Consider the following 26,829-nt stretch of genomic DNA (forward strand, 5'->3'; position numbering starts at 1 on the left):
CAGACATCAAGAAACAGGGCTCCAAACAGTTTACCTAGAATCCCTCTGTCACCTTCTCTCTCAGGCTGTTGCATATGATTAGTGTGGCTACACTCTCCATGAGGTGGAGCCAGACCAAGTTGCCCTGTGCCTCATCTGCATATAAATTTTGGAGGATCCAAAGACACATGACAAGAACACCCAATTCCAGTTTTACCTGTAAAGTTATGATAAATTTAGAAATTTTCCATATATGCGCTCTAATTATTGGGGATTGTCTTATATTCTGGGTCATATTATACTCATGTCAATATAATATTAAAGAATGCTTCTGACCATTTCTGTCACCTGTCTCTGACCTTGTATCCCTGCTGTATCTCAGGGTAACAAAAACTGAGCACAGCGCTCCCTGGAAGGGTATGCCAGTGTTTTAGAATGATTTTCTATTCCACCCGGTATACATTTTAACATGCGGCTTGCCTTTTATCTGCCTTTGTGCCCTGATCTTAGGTTTTCACCATGTCTTAAGGACATGCCACTGATTTTCTGAGCAGTTACATTTAATCAAGGAATCAGTAATGTATATGAACAAATAACATGATTATCTCTAAGGTTGGGCAAAGGGAGATAGAGCTTGATTATTTGGACGAGTTATGGAGAAGGGAAGACAGTGGAAAGGAAGAGGAAGATCCCCTGTGATGAAAACAAAGAAGCAGTTGGAGAGGGAAGAAGAACTGGAAGCGCTGACAAAGATTGAGGCCAGAGGAAGGGGAAGTCTCCAAGGGCAAGGGGAGCCATGGAGGTCAGGAATCATTCTGAGGCAAGTTGTTTGACAGGGAACTATTTCATTCAGGGTCTGTTCCAGGTACCTCTGTGTTATGTAACACATGCCTCTTCAAGGTAACAGAGCAATGTTCCCTTTCATAGCATTTCTTCAGACGGCAGGACAGCTTTGGCTCCCCTGCAATCCTATGTGCCCTATAGTGCTGTGAGGCTTAAGACTACACCAGAAGAGACATGTGTCAGTTTGCACATTTCTACCCTGGCACGGCAGCAGAGTCCCCTCAAGAAAGAAAGGCTCCCAATGGAAAGAGCTGCTGGCTAGGCAACAGAATTGTTACGTGCTGCTACCTCAGCCCTTTCCAACTCATCTGTTCTGGTAGCAGAAGTCTGGGCTCTATCCTGTGGTTTTTATCGTGGTTATAAGATCCATTGTCTTTTCATCGTCAGATATTATTTTATCAGATATTATTTGGCCCATGCACAGTCTCTGATCTGCTTGATTGAAGTGGTTTTGCTCAGTGTTAAGTCCTGACTGACAGCAGAACTTATTCTATTAACTCGTTAGTGAAATGTGGGAGCTACTGCAATGTGAGAGATGTGAAGCTGGGTTTCAGTTCTCGGGGTGTAGGTGGAAAGTAAGCTCCTGTGAGTAACAGTATTTCTGAATATGCCATGAACAGCAGCTGGCTAAATCCTCACCTGAAGTGAAGTGCCCTCCATGAATACCGTGTACCCCTGGTGACTGGCGGGGCATGGACAGCTCCAGCAGGAAGTGGTGGCACTGGCAACGGTAGGAGTGTGGCAGCAGTAAGTGTGGAGCTCCTGCAGGCAGCCACGGTGTTGTCAGCAGTGGGGTGGGTGGTGAGCGCTGACCAGTGGTTGGCGACCACCCACAGACACTGCTGGCAGTGTTGGCAGGGGAGCGAGTGGTGGCCACCCGCAGGCACTGTCAGCACTGTCCGCAGGGCCTTATTGCAGGGGGTGCACTGCCACACTCAGGGCGTGCACATGCACCTGTATGCCCCCCCTATGCGTCGCCAATGGTGCCCTCACACCATTGACTTCAGCAGAACTATCCTCACTTATTCCTACTGAGCATCTGGCTCACTGTTGTCTTCCATATCTTGAGCCTCAAAACCCAGGGAGGAGTCATGTCTACAAGCAGGATGAACGTGTGAAGAGAGTCATCACTCACTGGAGTTGTTTCTGTGCTATTGCCACATCTGTTCCATGGCACAGAGCCCACATACCACCCCATCAGTGAAATGCAGGTTTTGCCTAGGAATTTGGCAAGGAGGCTGTACGTACACCCCAATGCCTTGTACAGTGAGTCACTCCCACAATACACCCAATACTGAAAGAACCTTTCACTCCCCTGCCAGGGGTGATAGAGTTGGGACAGTTGTACTTAGCAGTGCATTTCCTGTTTGTGGATGCTTTGCATCATAGCCTTAACATTATTTCTTGTTTTCAAATGTGAAAAGTTCATCAGGACCTTCTTTTCCCACTGTGGAAATACAGAAATGAACATGCTGGGGTTGTGCCGTTCATGGTCATGAAAACGAAAGCAAAAGCATTGGGTAAAGCCCTTTTTTGTGTGTGGGCAGATGCAGTGCTCCCTCCTCCTACACAGACCTCTGCCAACTCCTGCAGTCTCCCCTGTTCCTCCAGCACTGGGCTCCCCATGCACCTCTACCCGTACCACTCACTTCTGCCCTGAAGTGCCCCTGCTATTCCAGTCCTGCACCTCTCCCCAATCCTCCTAACATTTCAACTTCAGCTCTTCAGGATATTTTGCTGCGGTCATTTCCTATCTTTTCAGTCCTACAAAACGAGTTCTGACTGCCCTGTGCTATAAGGAAATGGGATGGTGACACAGTATAGTAAGCTTTGCTGAAGTAAGGGGCTGCTTCAGAAGCAGCTTCCTGGTTGTTCTGCGTGGTTAGTTGATATTGTTTATTCCTGCAAACACCCACACACCTGAAAGTCCTGATGAGAATGTGGTTCCTTTCATCTGTGACTTCCAATGGAGGCTAAGAGAGGCACAGGTGGGAGTCCACATTCCCAGAGTCCCTCACATTTCAAAGAAGTTTTTAGGTAATATCACAACTGAAATTAGTGAAACACTCAACCCCGTTTCTTTTTTTTCCAACTAAAGGATCGGAATTGCTCTAAGCTACAATACAGAGGACTACATTCATTTTGTTACTATATATATATATACACACACGTGCAAGTTGAGATATTCCTGCGGACATTTCAAAGCAATTCGGGTGCGGTGCGACGATCTGTCAGTATCTCTGGACACTTCTTGGCCATCAGGTGTTGAAGCCCTGCCTCTTCCAATCTTCCTGGCACCTGATGAAAATATGTGCTGTCTCAAAGACTCGCTGATTGACAAGGAGTTTCTCAACTGGTATAAACTGCCAGAGCTGCACTCCTGCCACTCTAAAGGCTAGAAGGGACTAATCATGCTCACCCAGTTTGTCATGTATCATTCAGGCCAGAGGGTTTCACCCAGTGGTAACGTAACTCCTAATGGGATGAGAGCTTGTCTTTTAGAAAGGCATCCAATGGAGACTGCTGCAGGCTGGGCAACAGAATGTGGGCCCATTTGGAAGAAGGGTGCCAACAGGAGAAAACTGCCTTTGAATCCCTCTGAGGCGAGGAAATGAGTCATAGAGGATGAGCTGAGCTGCTGATCTGGGCGGGGTTTAGGCAGCGGGTGGGGGAGGAAGCAGGCTGCTGTCTCTGGGAGGGCACTAGCTCCTGTCCCATCTGGGACTTCAAGGCAACTGGAACCAACCTCATCTTTCATTAACTCTGGGGAGAATCGTGCAGGAGCCTTGTACTAGGACAGATGGCAAACTCTGATGCTTTTGAATAGACAAAAGGCAGGAAGTGATCTCTCTGCCTCTCTCACAGTCTCTTTACAAGACACAAGCATGCTGTCTGATGGAAGTGGGAAAGGATCCAGGGTAGCAGGGCACAGTATTGCTACACTTGCACTTCCCTTTGATTCCTGCTCCACCTAAAGTTTAAAGCCAACTGCCTGGCAGTGGCAGCATTATTTCTATTCAGGCAGTAGTGACAGAGTCAGTTGACTTAATGGCTCATTTTAGTTTTTTTGATTCCTTCTAAACTCTTCATTGCATAGGTGTTAATGACCCTTTTCCCTTTTAAATGGTCTTTTATGGTTCCACTATTCCAGCTATCCTTCCTTGCTGCTGTTTGTTCGCTGCTCCTAGTCACATACGTCCCATTTCACAGCCCTGCAGACTGTTTTTTAACTCCTAGATTGACTCCAGGACTAATGAAATAACATCTTTGAATTATTTTTGCCTAATTTGTTATGTTATATATAATATGTGATATAGCAAATTAATGCACGTTCCACTATTTTTTTCTTCAGTCTGAAATTGCACAATATAGCTCTAGACCCCTACTTATTAGTGAAGTTTCCAGTTTCTTTTCACCTGGAGAAAAACATGAAAATCCCCTGGCTGTGGAAGAAGAGAGACAAATCAGACGGAGAGTCAGAAGGGAGAAGGCACAACTGGCGAGCAGACTGGGATCCCAACGCTTCAGAAAAGTGCTGTGAAGTACCACAGCACTATGTACTGATCTATTGCATACATGTTTTCTCCCTCCATTACCTGGTCTTTTCATTTGCCTCTTTTTTCTTTTACTCACAGTCTATCTTCCGGCCTTTTATCTTAATTTTTTAACCACTCGGTAAGTTAAACTCACCACCCCAACAGCAGGATTACAGCTACATTTTCACTTGTTGAGAGGTGTGAATAAAAACCTTACTAGAGAACTGAGGATCTTGAGATCGGTTCCCCGCTTGGTCATCAACACCTTGGATGTTCTTTTACTTCCCTCCCTCAGTTTCGTTATCTCCACAGGTCTTTTCAGAGAACAGTTACTCAAAGGGCCTGTTCCTCACTTTCCTATCCATAAACTCATCCCAGGCCAGGAGCAGGGGAACCAAAAGGGAGTTCAGTTTCTCAGCTGGAAAATTCCTCAGAATACAGACCATGCCTACATCCTCTGTGCAATGCACTATACATATTCAGCATGCCATGTCTCATGGTTTTACCATTAATCTCACATCATTTACTGTTTTTCCAGGTCCTGAAGTCACATAATTAGGTGAGACTCTTAGCTTGCTTACTCAGTGGATTTTTTCAAGGTAAGCCAAAACCAAATCTCAGGATTTTAGCCCGCTCTCTGATACTTCTTTCTTGCCTGAGGAATGAAACAGTTAACCATTTCAACAGATGAGCCCTTTGTGCGCTAAGTGAAACCAGGTATGTATTTTAAATAAGCGCTATAGCAAAACCACGGTAAGCGAAACCGCGTTAAGCAGGGGTTGCCTATACTCACCCCTCCCACAGCACTTGTGCCAAACTCTCTACAGCCTCCATCAGCACTTCTCCATTGCTTTCACTTGGCTCATATCTATGAGGCTTCCTTTACAAACTTAAGTGCTAGAGATGTTCTCTTCTTCCAAAGGAAAGCTGAGCCTCTAGAGCAGTGGTCACCAACTAATGGATCTCGATCCACCAGTAGATCTCAGAGCCTCTTGGAGTTGATCCGAGGCTGGGGTGGGGGGCTGAGTGCCCACATACATGCATGCGCATGCCTCAGCCCAGCAGGTCAGTCCATGGGGGACAGAAGGGGTGGGAGCTAGATTGTGGACCCTGCAGTGACGGACACTGTTGCAGAAGCAGGAGCAGTGGTAAGCTGAGTGGTGCCCCGGCCAGGTGGGACTTACCTGCTGGGGAGGCACACCCCCAAATAACTTTTTCTCCTTCTGCCTTGATCTGTCCCCCGCTTCCCTCCCTACAGACTTACCTGCTGGGAGCAGGTGAGGGGGTGGCAGCGGCACATGGTAGATATTGAGTTGCTTTTAAATGCCAAAGGTGATCTCCTACTTAAAAGGGTTGGAGACCACTGCTCTAGAGAACAAGTCAGCAGCTTTCCCAATGTGCTGTATCACAACCTAGTGGTCTAGTCTCTGGCTTAAATGAAAAAAAAGGATGACTCAAGTATCCTAAAATAAATTCAAGACAGACTGAGTTGTCCGGTCACTCTTTCCAGGAGGCTCATGTAGCAAGGGGGTTCTCCTGGCCGCATCATTAGTACCCACATGGACTAGGACCATGGGGTAGCTCATGTAGCAAACTCACAAAGGCTAAAACACTCTGTTTTGTTGTGGGTGCTTCAAGAGAAAGAGCTGGTAGTGATGGGACTGGAATGCATCCAAGGTCCACCAGAAGAGCAAGGTGAGAAGGGGACCAAATCTCTGACACGCCAGGTTCTTTATTCTAGTGCAAAGTAGATGTGAACTCTTTACACCCACTTTGTATAGCTCAAGTGAAGACACAAGCTTTTAGGCACCAGAGACCCAGGAGCTTGCTGGCTCTGTCTCTTTGGCCATGAAGTGCAAACTGATTCTTTAGGCCTGAATGACTTACTTGAAATAAAAAAAGAGAGCAAAGGTAAAGTGTTTCAGTGTTTCCCACCTCCGTGACACCAGACGTGGAGCTGAACACAAAATGGTTTCCTTCAAAGATTCAAAGGTCCATTGCCCATGAAACAAGAGTCACGTGACCAAATAAAGCAAGGAGTTTTAAGGGGGAAAAGCATACAAACTTTCCTTCACCATTCTCTCTCCTGCTGGGGTTACCCCTTGCTATCATGCACACTTGCACATGAGGGGTACTTCTCTTCTGAATCACTTCTCCCTTCACATAACATCCCTCTCTCCTCACTTGACCTGTACAGAGTATTGAAAAGTCTTTGCTCAAGAAGAGGATTAATCCAAAACATCTGCATAACCCCCTCTCTTTTTTTTCAATGTTTGGGCAACCAGTTTCTGGCTGGCCATGCTATCAGTGAGCATGGCTCTTGCCTTTACTCATTGGTTGGCTTTTCTACCTCTACAACCGTTCTCCTTTTTCTTTCTCACTCTAGGACCTCAATGCTCAGCAAAGTGAGGGACTCATCCCATGGTTGCAATAGGATCCCTACATTAAAAATCTTTTGCACTTTTTAAAAGCACAGGACTAGAGTCTTGCATGAGCTTGCATAAAAATTCTTGCATTCATGTGCTGCACCACGGTGAGATTTCACCCACTCAGTGGGTGGTGAATGATGTCTGCTAGCTGTTTTGGAAGGGCACAGTCACATTCTCCCTCACTGCTTATTGTGCTCATTTGCCCCTTTGCAGAAATGTATTCTCTGTGCAAACAAACAAATAAAAAATGCAAATGTAGCCTTCAAGGTGAGATTTTAATCAGAGAACACAGGTCAGGAAATGCAAAATTAAGGTTGCCCCAGCAACAGTAATTGAGGTATGTTGCATTGCTGCTCACAATTTGGCTACAGAAAACCCAGATGAACTCCGTTGACTGAAGTAGAGTGATTCTGGATTTGCACTAGCAGACAAGAGCTTAATTCAAGCTGAAGCCGAATTCCAAAAGACGCAATCTAAAAGAAAGCTCAAGAAGCTACAGCAGACATGTAACAGTTTTAGCCTGTTCACATGGTTAAACGGTTGGACTGAACAAAGTTCACCTGTTCCGTCTCTGCCCAGATTGAAAGCAACTAACACTAAAAACCAAACCAGTTTAGGAAAGGAACTGAATAGTCTCTGGAGTGCCTGCTCTCCTTATCTGATAAGATAAAAAGGGGACACTCCAGGTTGTTCTGTGGCAACTTGAAAGCTGACAAAAGGAAATACTTTATCTTCTTGCATACAAAACACCCCCAACTAAAACTTGTGCCTTGTTTTTGATAAGCAGAATGTAGAAAAAAAAGATTTTTCCAAAGTTGTGATTAACTGTATGACATAGAGGAAGTCCTGTAACTACAGAGTACCTAGGAAGTGTGGCATCACAGCATGAGACAGTTTGGGTGAGGTCATAGGCAGGAACTTCTGGGTATAACAAACCATTTCCTGGAATGCCACACTTCCTAGACACTCTCTGTTTCCAAGAGGACTTACTCTGTCACACAAGGTCAGGCCCTTGCAAGGGCACTAGACTCTTTGTTCTTTACTGTAAGTAGCTCTTTATATAAGTTCCTGTAAAGAAAGTAACATTTCCACATCACAAGCCTCATAAGACACTAGTAACAGATCACTTGCTACCTGAGACACAAGCTACAATGCTCAGCCAACTGCTGCAGCTGTGAGAGAATAACCACACAACTGCCCATAACAAGGAACCCTTACCCTGTTACTGAAAAGCTGCATGGCCCTTTTAAGGGCAGGATCCCTGTAGCACAGGCAGCCAGCAGATTGGGGCTTAAGGAACATCCCTATAGTCAGATCAGCTGACAAGGGAGTCATGTGATCAAAGAAGGGCTGGGCTTGAGCCATATAAGAGCAGAGCCTGAGTTGTGCAGGCTGGCTAGCTCTGAATCTATGGAGTGAGGAGCTCTTGGTAGCAGGGCTCCTAAGATGGCAGTGGAGAAGGAAGGAAATCTGCAGGCTTGGGAACAAGGGAGAGTTACCTGGGGCAGAGGGAGGCTCAATTAGGCAGACAGGTCACCTTTATTTTATGTTAAATCCTGTGAAGGTTTGGGTGTCTGCCAGAGGGCTGAAATTTTTTGGTTTAAGTTGCACCTGTGGCTTATTCTTGAGCCCTGCAGATGGCAGGCTCAAGGCCTGCTTGGAGATCCAGTTGCCTAGCTAGGGGTGGAGCATGGGGGCCCCAGGGCCCAGAAGCCAGATCTAGCACAGTGGGCCTTGGCTAAGGGACCACCCAGAGTAGAGGGGTGGAAGCTGGGGAGGCTGAAACCCCAACAAGGGAAGGAAGGACTGAGGTGGCCTGGACACTTGGGGACAAGTGTCCCACCTGATTGGTGACCCCAAACACCTGTGAGGCATGGGGTGTGGCGTTATGGCGTATGGGCAGATGGAGTTATGCAGTTAGCTCTTAAGGCTAGCTCAGTTTGGAGAGTTGACTGCCAGGGAGGGAAGTGAGCACCTTTGGCTTGTCGGTCTCTGAAGGCAGCCTCCCTTTCATAAAATTTCTGTCCAGATGTGGCAGGTGAAAAGGCAAGGTCTTTGAGAGAGAGCCTAGCAGGGATGAAGAGCCGTGCAGGGGGCATTATAATGACCCTCGGGCACCTAACCATTACACTACCCGTTCGTCCATGCTTCTTTCCAATCTGCCCCCAGACCTAGGCTCACCGGACTGCTTGTCCCAGACTCTTCCATTCTGGCCTAGTTTTTCTGCCCTCTATTCAAATCAATTAGGTTTCCTCCTCCTTTTTTATGTGGTGTTAACCAGGGGGGTACGGAGAGTCAGCAAAAGAGGCTGCCTGTTCTTGCAACCAGTAATTGGACCCACCCTAGGAGAGCAGCCATTACAGGGAGAATCCTTCTGAGCCCCCGCTGCCACGAACTTCGGGGCTGTATCATGTTCACTCGCTGTTTTGAATGCCGGGGGGACACCGTGAGGGGCTCAAGCAGTCTCAGTGTGGTGAGGGTAAATGCTTTAAAGATGGTAAGGTGATTAGATACCAAGGTAATGGAGTATATAAGCAACCTCAGACGGACAGGCAGACAGCTTGCTAGTGCTCAAGGACTAAAGTCCTACCCGCTAGCAGGATGTGGACACGTTTTGGTGAACCTGTCCAATAAGGCATATATAAGGTGATAAAGTCTGTGGTTTCACAGCTGCCATTTCACAGCTGAACATGTGTGGAGAAGGGCAGGGGGAGAGGGAGGTTTGAACTTACGCTCTCCGCTTTTCAGTGGGGGAGAGTTGGAAGCAATGCAAGCATTTGGTTATACGGCCCTTCTTGGATTGCTTATTTGACTCATTACTATTAAGATATTACAATACTTAAACCACCTGCAAACCTCCAAAACCAACTATGTTAAAAGGTTGCAAAGTCAGGTACTCAAACATTAGGTGATGTCTGAATCCATACTGCCCTGTGTGTCTGCTTCATGATATCATCTTTAGTTTCATGATCACTTTCTACTATTTCCATGGCCCCCTCTGCCTCTTCCTGTGCACATGTTGAACACTGCTCATGGACTGGCTAACAGCTACCTTTTTTATCTGTCTCCTTTAAACTGGCCCCCTGCACCATTCAAATCTGACATTGAATCAAGTATCATAACACTTTCTTACCATAGGGAATTCCTTGGGCTATAAGCACTTTTTAAGCATTAATGTGATTTTAAATTAGTCAAAACTGGACTGCAGTATTTAGTGGCCAATCTGTGACCCTGAGGTCTGATTTTTCAGAACCCTTTGCATCACAGAGCCCCCCATGTATTTCCATGACTGCCTCCGGTAGCTGCAGTTAGCATTTAGCACTTCTGCCACTCAAAGCTCTGAGTCTCAAATCCAGCAGACAGTAAATGGGGAATACACCACTGGTAGCCACATGTGAATACTTTGCCCTGAGGTGCCCTGAGATCTTTTCAAGGTGCCACGGGTGCCATACAATGTTTGCACTGTTATGTATGCAGTTATGATTCACAAGATAAACCAAGAGATTTCAAATAAGAATCCACAGTATTAGAAATATTCTGTCCCGCTGTGTTCTTTCTGAGTTCTTTGCAACAGAAGACTTGTGCTATTATTTTTCCATGGTCAAAAAAGGAGTGAAAACTAAGAGCTGGCATTTTCCAGAGGGGGGCCTTTGAGTCTTATGAGGAGTGCCTGAAATCTAAAAATGTTGGGAACCACTGCTCTAGGAGCAGTAGTCACCTGCCACAACCAGGAGAATTTCCTTTTTCTTTAGGCCCCTGCCTCATTTAATACTTACCTACAATCCCTGCCACAAAGGAGGCAGGAATCCTACAGATAACAGCTGCCTTCCCTGCCCAGCTCTGATGCATGTTCAGAGTGGGTCCATCCTGTGTCCATCCTGCAAGAGGTAGGGATCTGGTAGCAAATACTATCTCTTGCTTCTGTCTTCCATTTTACCAGGCTCCTCCATTTCCCACCTATGTATTCTGATAGTCTCAGATTCTCTGGTCCACTCCTGCTCCCATCTCCACTTCCTAACCTCCCTAACTATTGTGGGAGTCCAGGAGAGATTAACTCCTTGCTCTCCATTCTGTTTCCTGGTGTCCCATCAGCTTGGAGGAGCAATTTGTAGGGGAAGTATTGCTCAGGTCCTGTAGCACACTCAGCCACTGACTGGTGGGTGCAGAGCCTGTGTAGTCCATTTGTCAAGGGGAATCTCCAGTGAGGTGTAAACCCCTCCTTTTAACCTTGTAGAGAACAGGTAACACACAAGGCCCTGTGCCCAGTGTAAGCTGTGGAGTAGCAGGCTGTTAAGACCTCTGAAATGGTGCAGTGAACTGGCAAGACCAGCAGAAACCAAACAAAATAAGAGCAGCTCTGAGGAAGCGCTCCCCTACCTGCCTCCCTTCACTGAGGAAGTGGCTTAGGGGTCAGTAGCGTCTGACTCTGATGAAGTATGAGCACTGGGCTGAAATGTGCACAATGGATATGGGGAGGTCTGGAGCCCATCTCCTGAGCAGGAAGAGAATATAGCTGAATGACAAGATAAGGTTGAATTATGTGGGGGACTGCAGAAGAGGGCATGAACATATTTTGGGATACTGTTAATTGCAGGGTACCAGTACAAATAGAGAGACTGTTGGAGCATTGCAGGCACAGAGGGCCATGTGCAGGAGTGCTAAGCGAGATTATTTGAACTGTTTGAAATAAATATTAGATAGTCACTGCTACCTGGAAATAGGGCTGGATAAAGCCTTGGAGAGCATAGGGACAAGAGTTGCAGGTAGGTTCCCTCATATTTAAGGAGCACTGGATCCAGAGTTTCTAGGCAGACTTCATTGTGGGCTGCAAGGTGGAAACCACTGTTTTATTACTGAAGGGATTTTTAGAAGTGGCTAATGAAGGACTCCAATGTACAAGCTCACAGTTCTTTGCTGCCTGTTGTAATGAAAATTCTTCTGATGGAATTTGGGAGTATATGTTTTTCCTCACCCCTGGGAAATACCATATTTTCTCATATACCACACACCCCTTTCCCACAAAATTAGCCCCCCAAAACTGGGGTATGTCTTAAGCAGGGAAGCTAATTTTGTGTCTGGACTAGAAGTACCGAGGTTGGATTGATTTAAATCAAGGCAATTTAAATAATTGATTTATCTTTTCTAAATCATGATTTAAAGCATCAAGAGAAAACCCTGAATTTAACCTTGTAGAGAACAGGTACTTCTTCACATTTCTTAAACAATGGTGCAAATCTGATCACTAAAACATGTTAATTTACAACTCAATACAGCATTTTACAACATCTGTCCTTAAACTCTTTTTTTAAATTTTTCGAATTTTATTCACTCTTAACATGTCATAACACTAAACATACGCTGTCCTTAAAAATTCTACAACTAGATCTCATCTTCTCCACTCCCACTGTCATTTTTATTCATAGACTGAAACAGAAATACGAGTTTTCCCGCTTTTTCAACTCCCAGTCGATTTAGCTGTGAGTGAACAATACCAAACAATTAAAATATTCTCTCTGTGCCTGAAGAGGAAGCTACTACTGTGAAAAGTTGGCTTATTAACTGAAGGAACTCTGTTTTAAGGTGCCTGGCTAATGATTTCCACCAATTCAGGGGAGTGACTTTGTTCAAAACATCATCAGTAAATATGTACAGGCAATCCTTGACTTACAAAGTTTCGAGTAACAATGTTTCACGCTTACAACGTTTATGAATTAACTCCCTGTTTCAACTTTATGATGTCAGTTTCAACTTTACAACGCTTGATCCGATGCCAATCCATGCCAGTGAACAAGTTCGCTGCATCGCTCATCTCCCTGGAGAACATCTGTCCAAGCTTCCTTGGACACTTTCTTTAAGAAAGCAGACAAGACTCCAGAAAAACCTGCAGCCAAGACTCCTGAGAAGACTCCAGCCAAGAACCCTTCAAAAAGTCCAACCAAAAGCCCTTCAAAAAGTCCAGCAAAGTCACCTCCAAGAAGTCCTTCCAAATCAATATGATTGTTATTTACAATATAAATACATTAATGTAGCTATATTACTCATCCATAATTGATCGAGTACAAAATTCTGGGGTATTTTTGGTAAAAATAGGGTATCAGGCCCTGGTTCAAGAACAAATCCCCCATTTATAACATTGTTTCTTATGAAAAAATTGGTTCCGAGTTACGACGTTTCAACTTAAGACATGGTTTTCAGGAACCAATTGTGTTGTAAGGCCGAGGACTGCCTGTACTGTTTAACTCAGGCGTGGGAAAACTGCGGCCCGCAGGCCTGATGTGGCCTGCCAGACCATTTTATCTAGCCCATGGGGCCCCTAAAAAATTTAGATAATTAATATTTATCTGCCCCTGGCTGCCTATTATGTGGCCCTCAATGGCTTGCCAAAACTCAGTAAGTAAAACTCCGCCCAAAATAATTGCCTGCCCCTGGCTTAAATGGTTCCCCTCCAGCCCTGAAATGTATTATGATTGGCATAACCGAGGACTGATTTCGAGATGCCCATGCCATGGCAGCATCATCTTCTTCAGAAGTTAGGCATCTACCGTTACATCTGGGGTTGAGAATGTTTGCAAGAAAATGAGGTGGAGTTAGTACTTTATCCATTCGCTTCTTTATTGTCTGCAGTTTAACTTTCTGGTTGGGTATTTCTTTCTTCGATGTTTCTTGAAGTGCCTTCCAAATTTCAACAGCATCAGCAATGTAGCAAAAATCGCTCTGAAGTTTGTTTAAGGCTATAGATATAGGCTTCTGTATACTAAGCATATCCTCTACTTTCCTCTTTAATTCAACGTTAGATATTTTGGGTGCAGTGATGATGCGTAGGGGATGCATGGGGGTGCACATGCACCTCCTGAGAGCACTGGTGCACCCCCTGTCAGGCCACGCTCCCTATTTAGGTGACAGGCTGGGGGCAGGCTGGAGCACCGGTGCCGCCCCTGCAAGCGCTGGCTGAGAAGTGGGACCACCAGCAAAAGTGGCTGCGCCACTTCCGGATGTGGCCTTGGGAGTTCTGAAAGTGGTGCGGCTGCTTTTTGGTGAGTGAGATTGGCCCCAGGGGGGATCCCCCAGTCAGTGAGATTAGCTGCCGGGGGACCCCCGCCCTGGTTGCTGACTGGTGTCAAGGGGCACCTGTCGCCTATTGTACTCTCCCATGCCATTCACCCATGCATTGTGACTGTAGGGCCTTTTCTGGTTTCACCATTGCTTAAGGAAGAGGCAGGCTTGTTACTGGGTTAGATCTTGGAAGGTTCCCCAGGGGGTCTTTCCTGCCATGTCTTGCTGGAATAAATTATTGTAATTGGGAGGAAGATGGTTTGTTCCACCCTTCCTGGTATCTTCCTTCAATCTTCCAGATTATCTGTCCTACATGGGGTTCCGCCTCCCCTACACTCCACCCAACACCAACCAAAAATGTTGTTTCTGGATTTCTGGAGTTTGTACAGTATGAACTCTGGTGTTTTGTCCTTCTGAATTTATGATGGTTGGATTGGGATGTTATCTCATCTGAATTTTCCCTGACCGTACTTGGTCCTGCCTAAGCATCTTCCAGACCCCGGGTTACCTTGCTCCCTGGCATCTCTCTCTCTCTCTCTCTCTCTCTGGGCTCAATACTTGCTGTGGTTCAGACATCCATCTCTTCTTGTCCCTTCAGGTCCCACCTGGATCCAGTAGAGGCTAGAGATATCCGATGTCCATGGTGCTTCTTCAGGTAAGTCACTGAGCCTTGTCTGGCTCTGCCTATCTTGGAAAACCCCTTCCTGGGGAAGCCACCATGTCCCTCTAGTGGGGCTCTGTTCTGTTCCTAGCCACTCTGGGCCAGTCGGGGAACTTACTTCCAGTCCCCAGAGCTGTTCTTCCACCAGGCTTTTTATCCCAGTCTTAGGGGACCAGCTAGCAAATCAGCCCTGGCACGCTGCCATAAAGCATGCCCACGCTGACGCAGGAGCTTGCCCTGGCTCCTCCAAGCTCCACTGTTCTTTTTCCTTTTTTTCTTTTAACACAGCATCTCCCTCCATGGTTTAACTTTTGCCGTGCTTTTGTTCCTGTGTGTCATCCTGCTGGCTCCATTCCTTGCCAGGCCGGGGTAAGTCTTTCTTGTCGCACATCCCCCCCCCCCCCCCCCCTTGCGCCTTGTTTAAGTTGCCTTGTGGTGAAACAGCTTTTTGGTTCCAATCATCAATAATTTTGATAGTGGTTTTGCATGGATCCGTCACTGCCACCTCATTTTCATTACACCTTGATAAAAAATCCGCTACTTTATCTGGTCACTCCAGGCCTATAACTGACACAGATTTTAAAAGGCTGTAGAGACCATGACCAGCGCGTGATTCACATGCTATCATGTTTGGACTTATTTAGCCATTGTAAAGGAGCATGAACAGTGACTAATTTAAATTCTCTTCCCATTAAATAATACTGGAAGTAGTTTATTGCCCACTTTATTGCTAGATACTCCCTCTCAATAGTAGAATACCTTGTTTTGGTGGCATTTAATTTTTTATTAGCAAAGGCAATCGGTTGCTCCATGCCCTCTTGATCCTGACACAACACCCCTCCTACGTCAGTTTCAGGTGCATCTGTCTGCAGGATAAAAATGTTATAGAAGTCGGGCATTACAACTACCACATCATTACATAGGGCCTTTTTGATGTCCTTAAGGCTCTTTTCATTTGGGAAGTCGACTTTATCGAACCCTGGAGTTCATGAAACACATGACTGCTCTGGTTGAGGGCAACATGTCCATTGTCCTGAACAGCCTGCCCTCAGAATTAGCAGATAACTATGATGCCTTTAAAAATGCTGTGTGTTCAAGGTTCAGGTTAGGACTGGATTATTTCCGGGAAAAAATTCCGGAATGCCATCCCACAACTGGGGAAGTCAATGGTCGAGATTACGGCCCAGGTGTGGGACTCACTCCTTAAATGGGCAGATGGAGCCAACGCTGACACTAGAGAGAAGGCACTAAACCTTGTAGCACTGGACCAATTCTCTCACTGCTGTCCAAAGGAGATTAAAACCCTAGTCAAAGACAAGAACCCCAAACCATCCAAGAGGCCACTGAAATTGCGGACCAACTGTTGCTAAATTGTGATGGGCTGAACCAAAAGCCTCCCTACTTTGGGAAGGAACAGAAGGGGTTCCACAAAGTGGGGAAGGGAGGGCCAGGCCCAAAATGGGAAAGAGGGCCACCTCCTGCTGAGTACAAGGCGGCCCCAGATTCGGACAAACCACCCAATTTGGAAAAGAGGGGTTGCTATAACTGCAGGGAGCCGAGTGACATCAGACCCAACAGCCCAAAACTAAGCAACAAACCCAAGCCAATCAGCCATGCAACAGCTGGTAAGCAGTGAGACCCAAGCCACTGTGAGGGGCATACCTGTTGCTACAGGATTACAAACCCAGAGGAAGTGACAACCACCCACTGGACTGAGATAATGGTAAAAGGGAGAACCCTTGTCAGGGAACAGGACACAGGGGCCAGTGTGTCATTAATCAATGCCAACCTTGTTTCACCCATGGATATAGTCCTGGGGAGGACCTTTATGGTACAAGGGGTGGGGCCTCAGTCACTCAAGGTACAAGTAACCTGTCTCCCCATCAAGTGGAGAGGCTGCAGGATGTGCATGGAACTGGGAGTGCTGGAAGAGGCTTCTGTCCCCATCTTGGTGGGGAGGCATGTTTTGGAGCTTGAATATCTGCAAAGGGAGGGATCCCACTTCATAGAGCCCTACCATGTTAATGTGGTGACTCGTCAACAGAGCAGAAAGGCTAAGGTGAGAGGAGTGGAAAATTCCCAGGCCTGGTCACCCAATTGGCTGCAGAGGCAGAGAAGGAAAAGGGAGAGGCTTCCTCTGACTGCAACCAGCCACCAGCCAGTGAGGAAACTAGCAAAGTTGGGGTTGAGTTAAGTGACAGCCTCAGGGAGGAGTCTGGTCAGTCAGTGGCAGAGGAAACTGAGACTCTCGGGGAGAAGTTAAAGGACATCCCTCAGGGTGAAGGTGCACTCCTTACCTTAGCCAGGCAAGAGGAGTTCAAGCAGGAGGGTCTAGAGGACCCCAGCTTGGAGGAACTCCGGCAGATGGCTTAGGAGCAAGAAACAGAGTTCACCCCAGATAAGAGGGAACAGGTGGTCTGGGATAAGGGACTCCTTTATCGATTGTGGGTAGCAAAGAACCATGCCGAGACCTGGGAGCCCTGTCGCCAGCTCCTAGTACCTCATAAGTTCAACAGTTGCTTTCCATGGTTCATGATTTACCTTGTGCTGGTCACGTGGGCAGGGAACAGACATGCCAGCGGCTGCAGGCGAACTTTTATTGACCCAGAATTGCCCAGAATCTGACAGACTACTGAAGATCTTGTGAGACATACCAGAGGACCAGCAAAAGTGGGGACAAGAGAGAGGATCCCCTACAGCCCCTCCCTATCATTGATCAACCCTTCCAAAGAAGGATATTGTGGGCCTACTGAGGCATAAGACCCATAGAAGGAAGAAATACATCCTGACTCTAGTGGATTTCGCAACTTGGTACCCAGAGGCAATTGCCTTGACCTCTGCCAAGGCACCTGTAGTTGCTGAAGCCCTGACCCCAAGATCTTCTTTCAGCTGGGGTTTCCCTCCGACATCCTGACTGACAAAGGTGGGAACTTCCTGGCGGAGGTGATGAAGTGCCTGCAGGAGTGCTGTGGAGTAAAACACCTTAACACCACAGCCTACCACCCTCAGACAAATGGGCTTGTAGAAAGGTTCAATGGTATGCTAAAGGCCTATGTGGACCTAACCCCAGTGACTGGGATGAAAAACTTCCGCATTTGCTCTTTGCCTACCATGAAGTACCCCAGGAGTCCACTGGGTTCTCGACATTCGAGTTGATGTCCAGAAGGGGAGTTGGGGATCCTCTCGATTTGCTGAGAGAAGAGTGGAAAGGGAAAATCTCTTCCACTAAGACCTCCATGGTAGAGTACATGCTCAGCTTTTGTCAGAAGCTAACTGACATGACAAAGGTGGCACAAGACTCCTTGGCCCAGGCCCAGGAGAAGCAAAATGTCTGGTATGATGAAAAAGCTCGCTTATGTACCTTTGAATGAGGTGATAAGGTCATGGTTTTCCTGCCACTAAGCAGCTTGGGAAGATCCCCATATCATCCTGGACAGGCTAGATGATGTGACCTATGTAGCGATCAGGAGTGGGGCAGACAAAAAGCCTAAGATAGTACACATGAACACGCTTAAACCATGCTTTAATAGATGTGATGTGGTATTCTGGATTTCCTCAGTAGAAGGATCACCTGATGTACTGGGATGGAGAGCCAGGAATAGAGGAATTCCACCTGCCAGATCATCTGCCCTTCCAGGACAATGACAAACTGCTCGCAGCACTCAAGGACTTTGAGACAGTGTTCTCCAACAAACCAGGTAACATGAACCTGGCAGTACACTCTACAGACACAGGCAGCAATTGCCCCATCCAATCCAGACCATATGCAGTTAATGCGAAGGTGATGCAAGAAACAAAGCGGGAAATCGTAGAGATGAGAGTTAGGGGTAATCTGGCCTTCAATGAGTTCCTAGGTCAGCCTGGTGGTACTTGTCCGGAAGCAGGATGGGTCCAGCCGGTTCTGTGTGGACTACAGGAAGCTGAATGCTGTTACCACCCCTGACGCTTACCCTTTGCCCAGGACTGCCTCTTTGCTTGGATCACCTGCTCCCAGCCAAGGTCACCTCTACTCTTGATCTGTCCAAAGGATTCTGGCAAATGGCACTGGATCCAGACACCATAGCCAAGTCTGCCTTTACCACACCTGTGGGACTATATGAGTTTACAGTTTTACCTTTTGGTGTGTGCAACTCTCCCACATCTTTTCAAAGACTGATTAATAACCTGTTACAAGAATGTGAGCAGTTTGCCATGGCTTACATTGATGACATCGCCATCTTCAGTCAGGACTTTGAATTGCACCTGATTCATCTGACCACTGTGTTAGGTAGGATCAAGCAAGCTGGTCTTACCATAAAAGCCAAAAAGTGCCAGTTGGCACTATCTGAAGTGGTATATTTGGGACATTGTGTGGGGGGAGGTCAGATTGCTCCCTTGTGGGACAAGATTGAGGCTATCAGAGACTGGCCATCCCCACAAATCAAGAAGCAAGTCAGACCCTTCCTTGGCCTGGCTGGATATTACAGGCATTTTGTCCCTGGATTTGGAGTGATGACAGCTCCCCTACATGAGATGACCAAGAAGAGCAGCCCTGATCCAGTGGTCTGGAAGCAGGGGTGCCAGGAAGCATTTGACACCCTACAGGCTGCCCTTATCAAACCACCAATTCTGAATGCACTGGTCTATGATAAACCCTTCTATGTAGTCATTGATGCCTCTGATTCAGGATTAGGAGCTGTACTTTTACAAGAGCACAGAGACATGGCACCCCACGGTTTACTTGAGCCAGAAGTTAATCCCTTGGGAGCAGAACCTGTCATCTATTGAAAAGGAGTGTTTGGCAATCAGCTGGGCACTGAACAAGCTGAGGCCCTATCTGTGAGGGCAGCAGTTCACCATTATATCGGACCATGCCCCACTTCAATGATTGCAGACAATGGAAAACACCAATGCCAAGCTTCAACAATGGGCCTGACGGTTTCAAGAGTTCAACTTCACCATCATATACATCAAGGGAAGCCAGAATTTGATAGCAGATGCCCTGTCACAAAAGGACTCTGGGTAGTGGGTCAGATGGACTCAGGCACACCTGAGAGAGGTCTGGCATGGGAGCTTCCCAGTGTGTTTCGATGTCCTACATGTATTATTGTTATGACTAGTCTTATGTGTTCTGTAATCTCTCTTCAGGTGTGAAAGATGACCCTTCCAAATGAAACACGCTCGTACCCATGGCTCTGTGAAGCCATGTGCCCAAGCTTTTAAAAGGGGGGGAAGTGGGGCAGAATGCCACCTCTGTTCTGTCTCTCCTCAAAAACTGTGCTCTATAACAATTTGGTTAACATGTTAGGCCCTGCAGAGGGCAGACATCCCATCTCTTTAGGTAACCTGAGTAGGATACATTCCTGAGGGAGGGGACACCCAGGCATCACATACCTGGGTGAGGGATTTAAACTCACTATTGTTCTAAGCAATGCCATCCTGACTGGGAGGGGGCTAGAGACCCTGCCAGTCTACCCAGCAACCAGTGATGCATTTCAAATTGGTTGGCTGACAGCCAACAGGTGCTAGCCTCCATTGGACCAGGTAAATGAAGTCATGACTGCCCAGGAGGAGGAGCAGGAGCCATGGCGAAAACTCAGAGAGAAGAGCTGGACCATCTGAAACTTGCTCTCTCTCTTGAAACTCATGATCAATGAACTGCCTGCCTCCAGAGGGATTCTCCACCTGCCTCTGGATGATACTCATGAGTAAGCTACCTGAGATCTAGCTAGATATATAGCTTGCAGTAACTCAGATGCATGATCAAAGGCTACCCAGCGACCCTGTTTGCTCTATGGGATTTCTCTGATTGCTCTACCCTGTACCCTATTCCAAACCTACTCCTTGTAACCAATAAAGTTCTCCTTTGAACCTAGCATGGGAGACTCACTGGGAGAGGAGCTAGATTATGGCTCAGGTGTCCCTTTGGTTTGGCTGACTAAGGGAGACCACTATTTGTGCTTCAGACTGAGGGAAGCACCCCAAGTTCTCAAAGTGGGTTGAGTACCCTCGAGGGCTACTAGGCATGTATTTCCCTGGGGATACAGTGCCAGGGTCAGGCCAGACCCTGGGTGGTGGTGGTGCTATCCCCAGGCTAACGGGTATGCTCCAGAAAGGGGGTCAGCCAGACGCAAGGTGTCCCCAGGGAGGCACTCAGAGCCTGGAAGGTGCTCGGGTGTGGTGAGGTGGGTGGCTCAGTGCAGGAACAGCCGCTACTGGACTGCCACAATGTTCCTAGAGCTATGTGGGCAATGGTCTCTCAAATGCAGAGGAAGGTGTCAATTTTGGCGACTATGTTGTCCTCAGTGGCAGAGGACAGGGACATGTAGTGCTGTGACAGGTAGCTGTCCAGCCATCAGCAGAGGTTGCATGGCAGCCCAGGCTTGACCCCTGCACCATCATAGCTCAGGGTCCTGAGCCAGGATCGTAGGTGTGCCTGAGGCACCAACAGGATGAGCAGGAGCAGGGTGTAGCAGCTCAGGCTACCCTCTTCTTTCACAAACAGATCATTGTGCATCGACTGGGGAACACTGCAGGGGCATGCTTGGTGCACACTGGTGGCATGTGGGGGCAGCACCCTGGCACTTCTCCAGAGAGGTCCCCTGCAGGAAGGGCGTGGGTGTAGCCAGACCCACACCCCAGTTGTCTGGGAGCCCCATGCGCCCCAAGCTCAGACTCCATGGGCTGTGCATCAGTGCAGCGACTGGAGAGCAGCTGGCCTGCAGGGGCAGGGGGAACGGGATCTGTTGCTGCGCCAAGTGGGGAGGGGTCAGGGCAGCCAGCACACTGCATGGTGAAGGACACAGAGGATCGAGTGGGGGATAGGTATCTCAGCCACCCGGCAGCCACCTAGGCACAGTCCTGCCCACCTGCACAGCTTACCATGTTCTCTGGGCACCGTCACACTGCTGATCTCCAATCTGAGGCCGGGCACCACTAGGCCTCCGGTGCAGAGAATCTTATTTCTACAATGTTGCAAACTCATACAAAAGGCCTCTGTCTCTTGCCTGTTCAGGGCCAACATCTGCATGCAGGGATGAGGGAGCAGGGCCCTGTGGGAGTGCTGCCTCAGGGTTGCCTGCCAACACCTGCTGCTGAAGACATCTGGGCATACACCAGAGACTGGACCCTGCTCCAGTAGCAGGTGGCCAGCCATGGATGGCCAGTGGTGCCTCTGTAATCAGGTCTTATGCTCTGCTCCCATAACATTTAATATAAATGCATGCAGCTTTAAATCATTCCCTGAAGAACCAACCCAATTGGGGAGTAAGTCAGGGCAGGGGCTTTCAAGGCCCAGGCTTTTATTATTGTGACCACAGAAATACAGTAGGCAAATTGAGCCCACTTTATGTGTGTGTTAGCCCAGGATTTGGCTAAGGCAGGGAACCCTAATTGGGCAGGTCCTCTTACTGCATCAAGCTACCAAGGGGTTATCAAACAACCTCCCACCAGTCGTCCACAAGCTAGCAACTGCCTCCCCACCCAAAGTCCACCTCTTAAACAGAGAGAACATGAAGTAAAAAACCCAACAAAGCAAACAGAAAACTTTATTTACAAACAAGAAAAATAAAAAAAGAAACAAAACAAAGAACAACATTTTTAAACATTCATTCAAAAGTACTATAAATAATTATGGGTCATTATACTATAACAATATAGTATAGTTATAGCATAGTAGAACTAGTTATAGCGTGGTATAAGTATATAACTTCTATGCTATAACAATAACTAAACTATTACTATCACAATAAAAAGTTACTGTAGCAATTCTTAAGTACAACAATTAATAAGTTATTCTGAACTGGACAGAGAACTGTTAATTTGCATTGTGCAGATATGTGCCCAACATTGCTGCTGACTGGCATGGAAAGATGCAGGGGCTCCTGCAGGACCAGGTCTGATGACCACCAGGCATAGAATAGGGAGAAGTACACTCAATAGTACTTGGCGGTCCTGCCAGGTCTGGGTATGCCTCCTGGACTCAGCGTGGTTGCTTTTACCCTGGACGCCCACGTTGCTTCCCATAGCTCGATGGATCTGTCTGACCAGGTCTCACAGCCACTGTTTGCATTCCCTGAGGTCATTCACCAGCACGTTACTTCTAGCATTGGCTGCAGCCTGCCTGGGTTGCCTGCATGTCCTTGGTGGAGGTGTTGCAATCTGAGCTGAAAAGAAACAAAATAACGGAAATTAATAAATGCAGTAATTAGACTGATTGATGGATGCTCGCTGCTTTAAAAAGATGCACTCAGAGAATCCTGGGAGCAGAAGAAAAAGAAAACTGTTCAGTCCAAAATGACTGAGAATCAGTGCCTGGCCAAGGGGGGTAGCAAGTCCTGATTGGCTGTACACAAGTGTGATTCTGCTGCAAACAAGTGGCTGAAAACAAATTCCTCTCTCCCTGCTTCACCTCACAGCCCAGCCTAATCACATCTGTCACTTCAGGTGACAGGTGACTGACTATTAGGTTCCTCAGGGCTTCACATATGTTACGCCTCAGCTCTGTATTCTTGGGCAACCCTGGCACAGGATGCAGTCTGTCTGACTCACAAAGAACTCCCCCCCCCCCCCCCCCCCCCCCCCCCCATAAATGAAACTGATTAAGATGCAGTGAGAGACGCACCTAAAACTCTCCAGATAAGGGTGATAAGAGTGAACAACTGCCCTTGGTCTCATCTGCATCTGAAATGGAACCAGATGACCATTCATTTACATGAGAGATGGAAAACAGAAAGCCTGAAGCAGAGACTGCAGTGAATTCTGGGACCAGAGAAGCAGGAGAGCGCTGCATGATGGGGAATCTGTGCTTCCAATGTTAATCAACCCATGTTCACACACACCCAGCTCAGCATTTATCAGACCAGTTCTAATCTGGATTTGCTAAGTACTTTTCTCCCCCCCAGACACACACACACAGCTCTAAGTTTAATAGGCATCTCGGGCCATACATTCCCTGGTCCCACTATGGGAAGCCTATTTAAACTTGATTGACTAAAACTCGGTTGCCGGGTTAGGGAATGCTGAGGCAAGAGACCGAGTCAGAGGGGGTATGGGCAACATTTGAACAATGGTTAAGGGTTCATCACAGCATCCAGCCTGCTGGAGCCCTAATCCCAGGTGTTGTCGTATCTTTCCCGAGATGACTGGTGGAAGTCCTCTCCACAAAAGGTTATGAGCACCCCAATAATTGCTTTAATCTGGAAAAGTCATGCTAAGCTGAGGCTTGTGCACAAGTAAAAATCCCAAATCCTGATGCTGCAAGCTATCTATTGTTCCTGAAGAAACCATGAGATATCCCATCAGTATATCTGCCATCCATAGGAATTTCAAGCTGGCTCCCAAGTATTTGGGTTACTCCCTAATCTTAAGTGTTTCCTGATTATCAATCAGTTTCCTGAGATGGTCCAAACCAGATAACCCCTTGTCGATAGAAAAGACAATGATTTACACTACTGAGGGTGCTTCAAAGCAGCTGAACTGAGGGTATAAAAATCTGTAAGTGTGTGTGCTTAAGAGAAAAAAAGAAGAAAGAGAAAGAAAAAGAAGAAGCAGGAGGAAAGAGGGAGAAAAGGAAAGAAGAAGAAAACTCCTGTGCTGACACCATCCCCTGTCATTCTTGGGACGCTGGAAGAACAGATCATCTCCCTTCAAGGACTGTGCTACGGACTGTGCCTGTCAGCTTTGCAGCCTGCGTACCGTGGACTAGGTGAGATTCCCAGCGTTCTCTCTCGTCTGTCTAGGCATAAACTTCTGAACCTGCACTGTATTAGTTAAGCTTGAGCTGAGTTTCCCCAAATACTTAGTGAAACCAGAATATTATTGTCATTGTTTGTGTTTGTTATTCTTTTGCATGTCTATTACTACTAGTACTATTATATATTTCATATGCTTAGCAATAAATAACTTTTATAGGCAAACTGGTAGTAATTGGGTATATTTTTCCTTCTCTGCTTCTTTTTCCTCCTGTGCTCTGCAGCAACGCTTCTTTTACCTATGCTAAAGAACCCTGTGAAGCCTAAATTATTGTGGGGTCTGCTCATCAAGAGGCCAAAGATTGGGACGTGCTGAGTCTGAAACACATAAGGGGATCAGCTTGTACAGGCTGATTGACCCAGTTTGACTCAGACGTGCCCTTATGAACTGAATGCTGGCCCATGAGGGTGTCAGCTGGACACCCAGCCGGATTCAGAGGGATTCTGTTTACCTGTGTGCTTGTGTCTGACTGCATTTTATTGTTGCTCTTATGAACTGATTCTTGGCATATGAGGGTGTCAGCCTGTCCATGCTGATCAGCCCGGCCAGGTCAGGCGTGTCACGTTAACTTGTGTGTGTTTGTGTGTATGACTGATTTGGTGACTGGAGGAACCCAGTCCCATTGAGATTGAGTCCGGCAAGATAGCTCCACTGGGGGTGAGGGCTTGCAGAAGGGAGAAATACAGCTCCGTATAGTAACACAAGCAGCACATTGACAGAATCACCAAGACCTTAGAAACTATCCCTAATAAATGAGCACACCCCAAAGTAATGGGCAAATTTGGTAACATATCATGTGTGAAGGTCGAGGTCCTTGGTCTATCCTCCTCGGAAGAATTGGCTGGTGACATGCCCGTGACCCTTCCACTTTCCTCTCCACTTGAGTGGCTGGATTGCCAAGGAGTGGCAACCAGGGTTGGCGAAGTGCCTGAAGGCAAGGACACCCCAGAGGTCTCTGTTGCTTGCTGTTCACGCTGATCCAGTACCTCCATTAGCAGCTGGAGGTACCTGCAGTGAACCACGTAACACACTGGGGTGCCCTGGCACTACACTCGTGCGACATCCCTGTGGAATTTTGCAGTGTCTTAGCCTTGACCCAGCACTATAGCGGGGTCCTGTTGTGAACCCGCTCTGACATTTTCTGGGCAACATCAAGGTAGATTTGCCAGTTGGCCCGTGGACTGCAGATGAACTGGCACACATCAGGGTCCCCCAGTACACACGCAAGGTTCTTAGTTTTGGTGAAGGTCCAACCTATGCACTACCAGACACGCACTTCTGTCACAAACCTCAGGTATCTGAGATCAATAAGGCATGCCCTGGGGAGCTGTGTGCAGTCTTGAGGTCACCTGGCCAAGGAAAGTTCCTGTAGTACCTGGGCAGAGTTTGAACAGCAGACATGATCTGCAACTGTTGCATCTTTTGGCACCAGACTGAGGGGTTCACTTGGGTCATTTTGGAGCCAGCCTAGTTTGAGCCAGGGTAGGGGGCTCTGTCTGACCCCAAAGGCACTCCATGCATCTTAGGGGCACGCTGGTTATGGATGCCATGGGACAGCGAGTACCCACTATTCATAAAGAGGCTCTGCTTTTAGATTCATGATCGGCTTCACAGAACCCCACCTGTCGGTTTTAAGTAAAAGTGACCAGAGATTGTATGGTATTAAGGAAGAGGGCAGTCAGGCCACAGACACCCAAAAAGGTTGGGGTGACCTGCTCAAGGGAAGTTCACCAGCAGCCCTGACCTTGTAGTGCCTGGGCAAAGTGTGGACAGCTGACATATGGTTATGGATGCCATGGGACACCCTTCATGGCCAAAAGCTTCCCCTGCAGCACAATCACAACAGTGCCCCCCTTCAAGGGAGACCCCCACCACCAACAGCAGCCACCACCCACAAGACTGAAGTCCCACAGATCACTAAAGCACTGTGTACATTGATTGAAAACACAGAAACTTATAAAACTAAAGCTTTAATTCAAATATAAATGAATAACAAAACCAACAAATAGTGAAAACTGAAATACTGCTGAATATCCAATTCCCGTCCCCCCATCCCACAACTAGAAAACAATAAATAAAATTAAAGATCTAAAATGCCCCCTTCAAAGTCTTTTGCCTCTCAAAAAATGGAGTGCCAGCAGAGCAGAGGCAACCCTCTTCTGCAGAGCCAAGGTGACACTCTTCACAAAGCGATGGGTGTGCTGCAGGGGAAGAAAGAAGACATGGGGGTTTGCCCCATACTCACAAACTCACTTTTCTCACCTCCCCTTAAAGCACATTTTCTGAGGAAGCTTTCTCCAAGCCTTCTGTGAAAATACCTATTCCTTGGTGCGGCTAAATATCCTTGTGCAGGGGTCTGGGTTGATGCATCGGCTGTTCTTAAGCAAGGGACAACTGGAGGGCAATTGGGAGAGAGAGACAGCAGTTAGTCTGACATGTTCCAATGTACCCTAACATATACTTTCATGCTTCCCCTATTACCATATCCCCAAGTCCCCACTGCGACGGAAAACTTACCATCAGCTGCACTTTTGCCTGTAGCTCCTGTTCCCAATGTTGGAGCTGATGGGGGTGGGAGGGGGAGCTGGGGTGAGTG

General features: G+C 47.3%; 1 long non-coding RNA gene across 2 annotated transcripts in view; it reads left to right on the forward strand.

Moving 5' to 3' along the window:
• Positions 1–23,066, forward strand: part of LOC132243317 (uncharacterized) — a 90,008-nt gene extending 66,942 nt beyond the window's left edge. The window contains exons 2-4 of one of the 2 annotated variants that reach the window (XR_009458996.1): positions 14,439–14,495; positions 14,790–14,870; positions 17,065–23,066. This is a non-coding gene — a long non-coding RNA (uncharacterized LOC132243317). The remainder of the gene's footprint in view (positions 1–14,438; positions 14,496–14,789; positions 14,871–17,064) is intronic. The other variant, XR_009458997.1, reaches the window with a different exon arrangement.
• Positions 23,067–26,829: the final 3,763 nt, after the last annotated feature.

Source organism: Alligator mississippiensis, chromosome 1 (genome assembly GCF_030867095.1).
Source record: "Alligator mississippiensis isolate rAllMis1 chromosome 1, rAllMis1, whole genome shotgun sequence".
Lineage (NCBI taxonomy): Eukaryota > Metazoa > Chordata > Crocodylia > Alligatoridae > Alligator > Alligator mississippiensis.